The sequence below is a fragment of the Abramis brama genome (genome assembly GCF_963993115.1).
Source record: "Abramis brama genome assembly, chromosome: 18".
Lineage (NCBI taxonomy): Eukaryota > Metazoa > Chordata > Actinopteri > Cypriniformes > Leuciscidae > Abramis > Abramis brama.
In genome coordinates, this window is record NC_139980.1 from 28,668,165 (window position 1) to 28,681,547 (window position 13,383).

At 39.0% G+C, this 13,383-nt stretch overlaps 1 protein-coding gene across 4 annotated transcripts in view; it reads left to right on the plus strand.

Annotated features, from left to right (window-relative positions):
- The window catches only part of LOC311068221 (protein FAM184A-like), a 122,480-nt gene that overhangs the window by 8,186 nt on the left and 100,911 nt on the right, over positions 1-13,383 (plus strand). The window lies entirely within an intron of this gene.

Here is a 13,383-nt window from a genome sequence, read left to right on the forward strand (position 1 = left end):
GCATAATTTAGCAACCTCATTGCAATATACACTCACCTAAAGGATTATTAGGAACACCTGTTCAATTTCTCATTAATGCAATTATCTAATCAACCAATCACATGGCAGTTGCTTCAATGCATTTAGGGTGTGGTCCTGGTCAAGACAATCTCCTGAACTCCAAACTGAATGTCAGAATGGGAAAGAAAGGTGATTTAAGCAATTTTGAGCGTGGCATGGTTGTTGGTGCCAGACGGGCCGGTCTGAGTATTTCACAGTCTGCTCAGTTACTGGGATTTTCACGCACAACCATTTCTAGGGTTTACAAAGAATGGTGTGAAAAGGGAAAAACATCCAGTATTAAGTCCAAGTCCTGTGGGCGAAAATGCGTTGTTGATGCTAGAGGTCAGAGGAGAATGGGCCGACTGATTCAAGCTGATAGAAGAGCAACTTTGACTGAAATAACCACTCGTTACAACCGAGGTATGCAGCAAAGCATTTGTGAAGCCACAACACGCACAACCTTGAGGTGGATGGGCTACAACAGCAGAAGACCCCACCGGGTACCACTCATCTCCACTACAAATAAGAAAAAGAGGCTACAATTTGCACGAGCACACCAAAATTGGACAGTTGAAGACTGGAAAAATGTTGCCTGGTCTGATGAGTCTCGATTTCTGTTGAGACATTCAGATGGTAGAGTCAGAATTTGGCGTAAACAGAATGAGAACATGGATCCATCATGCCTTGTTACCACTGTGCAGGCTGGTGGTGGTGGTGTAATGGTGTGGGGGATGTTTTCTTGGCACACTTTAGGCCCCTTAGTGCCAATTGGGCATCGTTTAAATGCCACGGCCTACCTGAGCATTATTTCTGACCATGTCCATCCCTTTATGACCACCATGTACCCATCCTCTGATGGCTACTTCCAGCAGGATAATGCACCATGTCACAAAGCTCGAATCATTTCAAATTGGTTTCTTGAACATGACAATGAGTTCACTGTACTAAAATGGCCCCCACAGTCACCAGATCTCAACCCAATAGAGCATCTTTGGGATGTGGTGGAACGGGAGCTTCGTGCCCTAGATGTGCATCCCACAAATCTCCATCAACTGCAAGATGCTATCCTATCAATATGGGCCAACATTTCTAAAGAATGCTTTCAGCACCTTGTTGAATCAATGGCACGTAGAATTAAGGCAGTTCTGAAGGCGAAAGGGGGTCAAACACAGTATTAGTATGGTGTTCCTAATAATCCTTTAGGTGAGTGTATTTTTTTTTTTTTATGCAAGTACATGATTGTTTTCATGTGGTCATATACATGGCAGCTGTGATTCACTTCAAAAGGCCTTGAAATTAGTGTTTTTTCCACAGTCTGGCTCTGAAGTGTGCGTGTGTATGTGTGTGTATGTGTGTGTGTGTGTGTGTGTGTGTGTGTGTGTGTGTATATATATAATATATATATACACTGTTAGAAATATCCCATTCAATTTATAATTCAAAAAACTGCCAGCTGTGGTTGCCAGAATTCACCTTAAAAAAAAAAAACAGTGACATTGTTTCCAGTTTTACAGAATGCCTGTATAATTTACAACTTATAACCATATATTTCATTGTGATATAATGTGATATAATGTTAATATACATACTTTAAGTACCAAAATCTGCCTTTTTACCTTAAAATGTACTGATAAATATCACAATAATAGAGGTGGCTCAATAGAAAACCACATGATGAAAGCCAATGCATGCACATACACACAGATACACCACTCACTTTTTCTTAAAATAAGTAATCAGCACATTCATATGTGTCATTGTCCCACTTGTACAACATAAAAAAGGCATTAGTGTGGGCAGCAAGATGATATCAAAAAAGTCTATATTTCCACCAGAGCAATAGACTCTCTGGGTTTTATTTCTGTGCTGGAAAAGGTCTGGGGAATAAAGATGCAGTGTATGCATTATTGTAGCAGGTCAGTGCTGACAGCAGAGGAAGGCTATGCTCCCTAAAGCCCTGCGCTGTTGGCGCCCTGCAGTCTTCTCTGCCCTGCCCCTTCTGCCATCACCCTCATTGGGATAAACAGTCACCCGAAACAGTTGAGGAGGGTGGGGAAAACTCGGGATAAAAGAATGTTTTCATCTTTTCACTCCTATAGCAGCAATTTTGTTTCGAGTTCTTTATACCATAGAAATAAAGAAATTGCATGTTGTTGTGCAGAGTTTTGTTGAGAGTTCTTTCACCTCAGTCAGACCACCGACTGTTCGGCAAGGCTCAGTTAACTGAAAACTTCATTCTTCATTCATCTGAGCTATCTGGCTGATTTCCTCTCTTTTCATTTTACACATAAACGTCTTTTCCTCTGTGCTTATAGCAAGTGTTGGCAGTGGTAGAAATGTCCCAGTTATGGGATGTGAGGGACCCAATATGTCTTTTCCTTTCACATCAGAAGGTGCTAATAATTGTTGACTTCAGGACCTCACACTTTCAGATTATTAACCGCCTCCCATCTTTTTCTCTCTTGTGCTATAAATTACAGACATGGCATCTGAGGGCTATTTCAAATTTTTCTTTCCAGATTCATTCATAGTTCTTACGCTCTAGAGCACAAACGCACATGCGCACTCTTCAAAAAAGGTGCTTTAAATCTCTTGACAAACTAAAAGAAGTAAAAATGACATTTGTATACTCTAAATAAAAGATATAGATTTTACTGAATGTCAGCTTGTTTATTTTGCTCAAGATAAGGATTTATTGCGTCCTCATGTCATGCAAACAAGAAACTATGCTTCTAACCACAGGTCGAAAGCTGTCGTTCCAATCACACAACTTTGTGATGCAGTTTGGAACGATGGTTTTGGGAAACACCGACTTGTTGAACTATGCTGATAATGACAGAACTTGCGACCATAGTTGGCTAACGATGCTTTTGGAAAACGCACCCCAGTTACCATTTGGTGTAATTTTTGTCTCCCTCAGTTGAAATTGCCCCAACCCCAGACCCCCCCAAACACCCTCCTCCCTCACCCTCCCAATACCCAACAGCCAGGGGCCCCGAGAATCACCACCTTTCTACCCTCTAGTGACAGATATTTACTGTAGTATGCAAGAGTACGATTGGTGTGTCCCAAATCAGCAGTACAATGATTTAGTGCATAGTAGAAAGTTGCAAATTGGGATGCAGCCCACGGTTTCCTGCAGAGTTCATATCCTGAGCTCATTATTGAATGTGAGTTTCAGCCGTTTTGACCTAGGGCAAGTTTTTAAGTCTACCTCCACACTGCTACTGTAGAAGACACACAGTTGCACCCGTTCATGCATACCGTGGGTCAGCCGAGTGCAGGTTTGACCTAGACCTTGTCTCCCGTGGCCAGCTGAGCAAAGTTCATACCCGTGTGAACTGAAGCAAAGAATATTAGCAAAATCCGGCTCTGGTCTATGTAGGTAAAGCTCTCCCACTCGCTATTATTTCATTTGGCCTCTGATATGACTTCTTCCCATTCTCTCGAATCAGCTTCTAGCAGGCAATCAACGTTCCAGTGCTATCGTGTTTCTGAATCGGCTAAGCCTTCAAGGTAAACGCGCAATCAGTGATAAGAAGCTCATTCAGCTTTCTCCAGTGAAGCCCCCTCACACATTTTTATCTGATAGGCTCTGATGAATTGAGGCTAGAATAAGAGCTATTTTTAGCTAGATGTCTAGTTGAAGTCTGGTGAATGGCATTGTGTTGTCACTATTTCAGATCTGCTACCTGTTAACGATTCTGTTTCCTAATGGTTCTCTTACTGATTAATAAAACAAAAATGCGCATAAAAAAATTATCGCAGCCTTTGCGATTTCACAATCGCAATAAGCCAAATCGTTTAAGCGAGATTTCATGTTAATTGTGATTAATCGTGCAGCCCTACTCCTGAGATACCTTCATAGATGTATACTTCGTTATCTTTGATATCCCACAATCCTGTGCATTCCATTCTGTGACAGTTAAAAGCCAACTGAATTGTCAACACAAAAGTCAACAAAAGCATTTATTGTGTTGACATAATTTCCACTGAAACAGGAAGATAGGGTGGAACATTTTGACCAGCTCCTCCCCTTTTTTAAAATAGCCAAAATCGTTTAGTTTGTCACAGCTCAGCCTGAGCCGTTGAGCTCTGTAAAGCCGCAGTTTCCTCCTAATCTCTAACCATTTCTCCTTCTAATCTCCTCCATATCGCTTTAAAATATAGCATTCTGTGCAGAATTCAAATGGGTCCCATACGTTTTGTGGTTTGCACCGACTCGCATGATCCGCTCTGTGCTACAGTGTCTCTGGACCGCAGCAGACTGTGTGCGCTACAGCGGTTCGTGTGACACTAATGTGAAACCAGATTTCATTCGCCACAATGGAAAGCAGTTGAAATCTGAATCGTTCCCTTTCCCTTATATATGTGCACTATGTGCCGTTCACCATGTAGAAAATAGTAATTGTGTGACCTTGTGACCGATTTCAGCCTCAGCTTCAGTGTCTATTTATAATGTAGGGGGCGGGACACTTTATATTCTAGAGAGCATTTGATTGGACAGAAAATCTGATGAGAAGCTGAAGTGCAGAGTGATGTCATCAAAATCATTGATCCATATTGGCGGAAGTGAGAGACTGTAAGTTTTGAATATCTTCTTAATGCAAATTTTGTTATTGTTTTGGAGCACACTATAGCTTAGAAATAACAGTAAGGCTAACAATAACATATTCATACTAAAAGCCAAAATACTTTCACTTTTGATTTCATGAGGACTTTAAGCTAAAAAAATAAAGATGGTGTCGGAAAGTTGGTCAGTTTGTGTGAATATGTGTGTTTTTGACATTTTCCACTTTTGATGTCATTTCTAGCGAGATATTACTATTGTAGTTATTAATTATTTACTTAAAGCTCACATTATTTTGTTTTAGATCATTAAACTGTTATGCTGCCTCAGAAGTCTGTCCGAAATCAGTCTCGTGAGTCACGCAACGCTGCCTGCAAAGTCATTGCCTGATAGGGCAAGCAACAAGTCAACTGTCTAAGCTTTCGGACGCTGCCTATGTTTATGCAGTGTTCCATAGAGTGAAAGAACATGTGCCAGAACCATTAACTAATGGTAAATGGGTTCAGGTGTTTCTAAAAAAAAATGGAACTGGTTCTGAATGAGAAGTTCTTCATTCTCCATTCTCATAGATGTTACTGATGTAAACCTTTCTCACTGCAGTTAGATGCATCTAATGAGTGTACTTGCCATTTGTGTGCACACCTCCAGTGCCTTGGAGTTCTCAAAGACCTTACCTTGTCTGACCGACCTTCAGCTTGAACTCATTTTGTTTGCTAATGGTCCAAGCTGAAAAATGATGAAAAACTCTTTAAGTAGCCTGCTGGAGTTACAAGAGACACGGTTAGGAATGCTAATGAGGTGATTATCCCTGAATATGTGATTGGAAGAGGCGTCCAGCAGTTCCTCTCTATAGGAGACCACATTAATTTGAGGAGACATTTGATTAGTCTGCATATTTTATTTTTTTATATTAAAAAATGCCTTTGTTGATTTAATCCCAAGCGAATCGCTTCAGTCTAATCATAAAACATTTGTATGCCAGGGAAATTTTGGCAAATAATGAACAAGGGCATTGACGTAGTTATTACCATGTTTTGGAACTTCAGTAAGTTACATCTATTGCTTATGACCATTCACATTTAGCTGATGTCATTTTATAAGCAGAAGTCCATGGCGTGCCGCCGGAGATATTGTTATCCTTTCTGCAGGACTAAGTCCCATTTTATATAAATTGCATCTTATCAGTGGAGCGTTAAAGATTTATTTTTGCTTTCCTCAGGTGTTTTGAGGCAGAGCGTAATGAGGCTGAGAGAGAGGAGCAGCAGGTGAAAGTTTCACTGCCGTTTCAGGGCTCTGCTTAAATGAAGATCCATTGCTTCCACAAGTGAATATGAGGTTAAAGAAATGTGCCACTGTGGGCAATTCTCAATGCCGCTGTGATCCGTCTCCACTCTCGTACGGGTGTGTCTGCGCGCGTCCCTCGGGGTGTCGAGTCATGCTATTATCAACTCTTTATTTCTTTAATGAATTTTCACCTCTCTTCTCAGCATCCAGCTAGCCACAATAGAGGAGCATCACCCTGTGTCTGAGGTGCCCAGGATTCCATTTGCAGGTGACACCCAATTCAGCTGTTGGCATATATGTGTTTTTTTTTTGTGGGAAAGGTCTGCACAAGATTCTGTATCCACTGACATTGCAGTGGAAAGCAAGGTAATTTGTTTTTGTATCACCTGTGTGGAGGTGATTCTCTATTTGAGAAGAGATTCTGGAAGGGGTTGCATGGTTATCAGGGCTGGTAATCAAAAGGTTGGTGGTTCAAACTAGGTACACTATACCATGCAAAAGTTTGGGGTCAGTTTGATTTTTTTTTTTTAAAAGAAAGAAATTAATTATTTTACTCAGCAAAGATTCTTTAAATTGATCAAAAGTGACAGTAAAGACATTTATAATTTTAAAAGAGATTTCTAATGTGTGCAAATAATGTAAATGCAGTTCTTTCTGTTCATCAAATAATCTTGAATAATAAAAATAATATCCCAGTTTCCACAAAAATATTACGCAGTACAAGTGTTTGCAACATTGATAATAATAATAAATGTTTCTTGAGTGGCAAATCAGCATATTAGATTGATTGCAGGATTATGTGACACTGAAAATTCAGCTTTGCCATCACAGGAATAAATTACATTTTAAAATCTATTCAAATTGAAAATAGTTATTTTCAATTGTAATGATAGCCTATTTCATTATATTACAGTTTTTACTGCATGTTTAATCAATAAATGTGGCCTTAGTGACCATAAGAAACTTCCTGACCCAAACTTTTGAACAGTATAGCCTACAGTATGTGAAAAATTACTGCTGATCTTTATATATGACTTTGTATTCTGTTTGTATTAATGTTTAACAATTTAAGAATTCCTTTATTTAAAAAGCGTTCTTGTGTTCCAACAGCTGGACAGAGTGCAAAGGAACAAAATTCAGGGATTTTAAGAAACATTTTTGACTTTTTATTTAAACTGGACTGTTTTCTTAAAAAGGCAATGCTTGTGGAGGGATGCTCAAGAAACAACAAGACATGATGCAGTGGCCAATGACCTCTATCTGAATGTGTTAAATAGATATTAGCACACTATTTAAATTATAATATCAATCTTAAACAAAAGTCTAAATAGATGAGTTAACCTTGCTAATTGACTCATTGGCTGTGATCCCATTGTTCCCTTTAAACTGAGCGCACACTAAAAAGACAGAAGCCTGTCGTCCTTTGCACACTTTTGCTGTTTTTTGTTGTGTTGGTATACAGAAGTGATCGCAGGCTATAGTTGCATCACTTACAATATCCTTCTCCTCCCCAACTGTAGTTACGCACATATCAACGGGATGGTTTTATCTTGACAACATGTCAACACATATCATGGAGAAATGGCCTGGGGCTGTTCTTACAATGATTTGAGCAAAACAGGAAAAATAAATAGAGACATATGGATGAGACAATGTTTTGAGAGATGTGGGGAGACGTTTGGTGTATTTTAGTTTTTCCCTCTTTCTATGCAACAAGCATATTGTCTTACAAGATCAATTTATTTTTGGACTTTTTCTTCTTATTGGACTTATTTTAAACAAATTAAAAACAAGAGAATTCACTTGTATTTAAGTTACAATGTATGAAAATCAGTCTTAATATCTCATTCAGTGTTGCTTCTTAAGTAAATTTGTTTTACTTTAAGTTTTACTTTTTTTTTTCACAAGATAACAATTAAAGAAGACTGAGAGTCATTTTTTTTTGCAGTACAAACCTGAAAACTAATCGGCCAGATTTCTGATTGTCTTGCAGTCAGTCATAATAGTATTATTACAGAGACAGTGTAGCAGTGTGGGATTAAGTTTCACATAATATAAATTTCATGTAATCTAGCCAAGTTAGATTGTTGTGCCGGGATGAACAATGATGCTGATCCAGGAAAGTGTCCTACTTAAATCATGCTAAATCATGTTAAACAGTTGGACAGTTTTGCTTGGTCAGGTATTGGAGGTTTGTGCGGAATTCAGATTTGAATTGAGATTGCCTTTTAAATGTGGGGTAGGCAATTTCAGAGAGGCTAGCAATAGCAAGTTAGCTTTGAAAGCATGAGATCCCATCCTCCCTTCAGAGCGTCTCCAAAGCCACGCCTCCTTCAAAACACATGAACGCACACAGCAGAGTCATGAGAGACTGCGTTAAATTACCTGATGTCTCAAAGCACAAAACATTACAATAATAATGAACGTAAACAACTTATAGAGCTCTTACTTATACCACCTGACTGCTGCAGTTTCATTTCACCGTTGATAGAGTTGACGGAAATGCATAAATCTGAGTCTGAGGACATGAACAGCTCTGAGTAGAGCGTCACGGGCAGGGCCGGAGTGGGGACACTTTTCAGCCCGGGAGTTTCAGGCCTAAGACCGGCCCACTTTTTCCATGGTGGAATTCCAAATGAGCACTTTTTCCAAATTGGATAAATTAAGCAACAGTTCAGCTCTTTCTATTGTGTAGTTTGTATTAATACCATGGTTCAACAAATAATGTAAAGGTTAAATAATAATTCACTTAGACTTTATAAGAAGCAATTGCAACTTTATTTCACGCAATTCAGACTTTATAACACGCAATTGCGACTTTATTTTTTGCGACTTTATTTCACGCAATTCTGACTTTATATCTCGCATTTCTGACTTTATAACATAATTGCAACATTATTTCACGCAATTCTGACTTTATATCTCGCAATTCTGAGAAATAAAGTCAGAATTGCGAGATGTAAACTCGCAATTGTGAGATAAAAAGTCGCAATTATCTTTTAAAATGTTTTATTCTGTGGCGGAAACAAGCTTCCATACCTCCTGGCCTCTTCCTCCCATCCATCCTCCCTGACGCGTACTGTTACGGTAGGGCCGGCCCAGCTATCGGTAGGCGGTGCCGCGGTAGCCTACTTGAGAAAACGTTTTGGAAAAGATGGGCTATGGACCCAACCAACTCTATAGGAGGGGAGGGGAGAACTCCCTCACATGGTACAACCCATGCAGAAGCTGCGCGCTGCAGTGTCAGAATGCGGTACGTGTGTAGCCTAATGTAACTAACGGGACAAATGTGAAAAAATACATTTTATAAATCCTCGACCGGCCCAAAAGTGAAGCGGCCCACCGGGAATTCTCCCGATTCTCCCGATTACCCACCCCGGGCCTGGTCACGGGTAGTCCAGGGGGCGGAGCCATCTTGTAGTTACGGTTATGACATGGTGTGAACGCAGCGTAAGCTTGTTGTTTTGTTTAAGGAGGAACTGTAAAAGGCGGCTGCTGTTTGTTTGTCACTCAATGACAGTCTGTCTACAACTCTGCAGCCTTACAGAAAGCGTTGATGGCGTGTGATGTCTGCGTGAGAAGGGCGCGCGGAAGTATGGAAATGCATTTGTTGACAGGCAGGACATTGTGTCATTGCATTAAACCCAGACCAACATTGATCCAGGAACATTTCCTACATGGATAAATCATGCTTGTATGATAGCTTGTAAAATTCTCTCAGTCACCAGCCCAAACTACTCTACTTCCTTCTGAATTACGTCTGGGCACTTCTCTCTAGTTCTCCTGGATCCTTTTTGCTTTGTGCTGAATTAGGAACTAAAGTTAGAAACAGGATTCACTGGATAAAGGTCTTTGCATTTGATGGAGGATTCACTTTGAGATGCTGAATAATGCTTCTGTCTGACGGAGCCTGAAGTGAGAGGGCGTAGAGTTGAAGAAATATTGAGAACACTCCGCTGTGGCCTACATAAATCTCAAGAGATGATTTGATCGAGCGTCTTCCCCTCTGTTTAGTCTTTTTGAAGGCTGTATATTACTTGTTTGCCTGTACTCTGTATGATTTGTCTTTTTGTTGCAATATGAATTGGATTTATGTGAATCCTCGTTGCGACAAAATTCTCTCCACCATCTCTAGTATGCCTCTATCCTTCAGATTATTTGTACTAGATTATATAGTGCTGATTAATGCTATCCAAACAGCTGGCCCTCGTGCCTGGAGCAGGATCTTGTCTTGTGCACAATTTCACAAGCTGTCGGCCAGAGACGAGTGATGAAAGGGGCCATCCATCACATCTTCTCTTTGCGACTACGTGTATGATTGTGTTGCAGACGCAACCCCTGAGCAGCCAGTCGTATTACGCCTTGCTTTGTGATGAATGAGTGACATCACAAACCTGCCAGACAGAAATGAAAGTGTCATATCACATCAGATAATGATGTTTACACCTCGGATAGCACAACAGATGGAAAGATGTGGCCATATTGTACCAGGTAATTAGAAAACTGTGTTCTGATGAATTTTAAATGAATGTTCTGGGTTCAAAATCAGTTGAGATGTATGTAATAATTACCTGTATAAATGCTAATACTTTTTAATCCTCTGTTTTTTTACAGTAACATGCACTCTTAAAAATAAGTTCCAAAAGGGTTTTTTTCACACAGCAGTGCCATAGAAGAACCATTTCGGGTTCCCTAAAGAACCTTTGAGTGAACAGTTCTTAAAAAAACCATTTTTTCTTAGTGCAAAGAACATTTTAATAATCAAAAGAACAGCCGATACAACTGTAAAAATACGTTCCTGTAAAGTAGTCCAATGGAGGCTAGCGTAGACGAACCCAAGTGCAGTTTATTTATATCCAAACGTGAGAAAAATACAAAACAAAGACTTGACTTGACATGACATGACATGACTTGACTTGACTTGACTTGACTTGACTTGACTTGAATGGTAGCATGAGGCCTATACACACCAAGACTAATGGCTTGACAAGAAACACTTGTGAATAATCAGCAATGAGAATGTGACACATAGACAAGGGAACCAATCAGAACAAGACACATGAACAAGGGAAGCACATGACAGGGGCTGTGTTCCAGTCCACTTTTAGACACGCACTTGCAAACTTCCCTAAGCACTTCCCCTCGGGGGAATCCCTGCCACCATTTTGAAGTGCGATCCACTTCGTGAAGTGGATGAGGGAAGTTTATATGGACAGACCCTCGTTCCCTCGATTTTGGCCAAGGGAGCGAGTCTACTTCATATGTACACTTCAGGCACCTATATGTCCCACAATGCAGTACGATTGTGACGTCACCACAAATCTCGTCTAATCACCACCACAACAAACAACTCTGATATATTAATTATATATTTTCTTTATTTAAAACAACCCAAATACACCTATATAAATTTGGATGCTGAATTAAACAAATTATTAAAGGGAAATTTTTTTTAATAATAAATCAACTCCATAGCTGATTCCAAGTGACCAAGGGCTTAGGACGTTCCAATTCAGCCCGCCGCAGTTTCCGCCAGTAGTGGGCACTCGTCCAACGTATGCAATGACGTACATCCGAGTGAACGAGATGGAGGGAAGTGAGCGAGTGAAGGGCATGACAATTTTGGACTGGAATGCAGCCGAGATCACTTGAAGTGAAGAGGGAATCACGACAAACAGGAAGCAGGAAACATGGCTAAGGCAAAATTACAAATTAAAAGACATGAAAACATAAATGAACCAAAACCCAAACCAACTTGACAGTTCCCATTGAAATACAATACTTCTTAATCAGGAATAACATAATAGGTATTTTTATATGAAATATATATATATATATATATATATATATATATATAACATTCAGAAACTGTATTTGAAATGAATGAATTAGTAAATAAATACTTATAAGAAATGACATTTATTTATTATGATTGATTTTATTTGACATGCACAACACGGACACAAGAGGCGCGCTATTTGGATTGAGTTGTTCTCTCACTTAAAGTGTAAACAAGTGTACATGTCAGCATTATCATTTATGTCTAAAGGATTGAAGGCTGTCAGGTAAAATGAGCTTGATTCAATTGGAGGATTCTGTAAATATTCAGTTTTACATTTCACCTATATAATTGTGCAATGCAAAAACATTTAGTAGTGTGTAAGTTATAATTTAGTGCCCTTAGACATAAAAACTCTTCCTTGTCTCCCTATAACTATTTTGTTATCATTGCTCTCGGGGATACATTTAATCATTGCATTAAGTAACTGACGTAGTATGGCTAATATGCAATCAATCAGCATTTTTTTTAGCAAATGTGTAATTATCAGCTGCAAAATGATATTACTGTAATCAAAGCTCTATATGAAAAAAAAAGCAAGTTGTGGGGGAGCAAGACTAGTGGCTCTGTTTGTACACAACATTTTATATCGCAGAAGCAGATGTGTCTAGTTGCCATGGTAACTCTCTTGTTATTTTCAAGTTAGCACTGCCAATCAGAAAGGAAACAAATTACACAAATCTCCTCATTTCACATGCTGTTTTGTGCAATTAGCCGGGCTAAATATAACATGAATACTGAATGTGACGTGAACTTATCCAGCAATATTACTGTATTTTTTTTCATTATAGCTTAAGAATGTAATTAAATGTGCTTGACTTTTTATAGTAGACATTATGTTTATTGATTAGGTGAAGTGGTTCATTTAAAGGAATTGTTCACTAAAATGAATCGGAATTCCCAGCTATACACATTTATGTTCACTGTGTGAGAGTGTGTTTGATTATTTCCTTGGTTAACCAAAAAATGAAAACTCATTCATTATTTACTTACCCTCATGTCGTTCCAAACCCGTAAGACATTTGTTAATCTTCATGTTCGGAACACAAATGAAGATCTTTTTAATTAAATTTTTGAGTTTTATGTCCCGCCATTGACAGCCTACGCAACTACCACTTTCAAGCCCCAGAAAAGTAGTAAAAACATCATTAAAGTAATCCATGTGACTCCACTGGTTTAACCTCAGTTTTATGAAGTGACGTGAGTGCTTTGTTTGTGCAAAAAAAAACAACTTTATTTACAAATTATTAATCAACAACGTCTGCTCTCACGTCAAAATGACACGCATGCGTCGTGGAGATTAATATTTTGTAAATATTCTATTCCCTTTGTTTATCTTCTCTTCTTGACTGGCAAAATACATTTAATTGGGCACTGAGCTTTGATTCAGTGCATCAGAAATATCCATTCCCCTGGCTTGTTTTTTTCTCCACTAATGAAACTCAGAAACCCCATGAAATGACAAACAATTTGCTTGCATTTTTTTTCTTCATAGAAATTGCTTTTAGTTGACTTCCCAGCCTGGCAAACTATGATGTGAAAAAAGTGGGTTTCAGGTGGCACAGAGAATTTAATTCATTCTAGATCATTTTATTTGACAAATTTGTATACATCCCTGTGAAGAATTTGTGAATTATCGATATTTTGG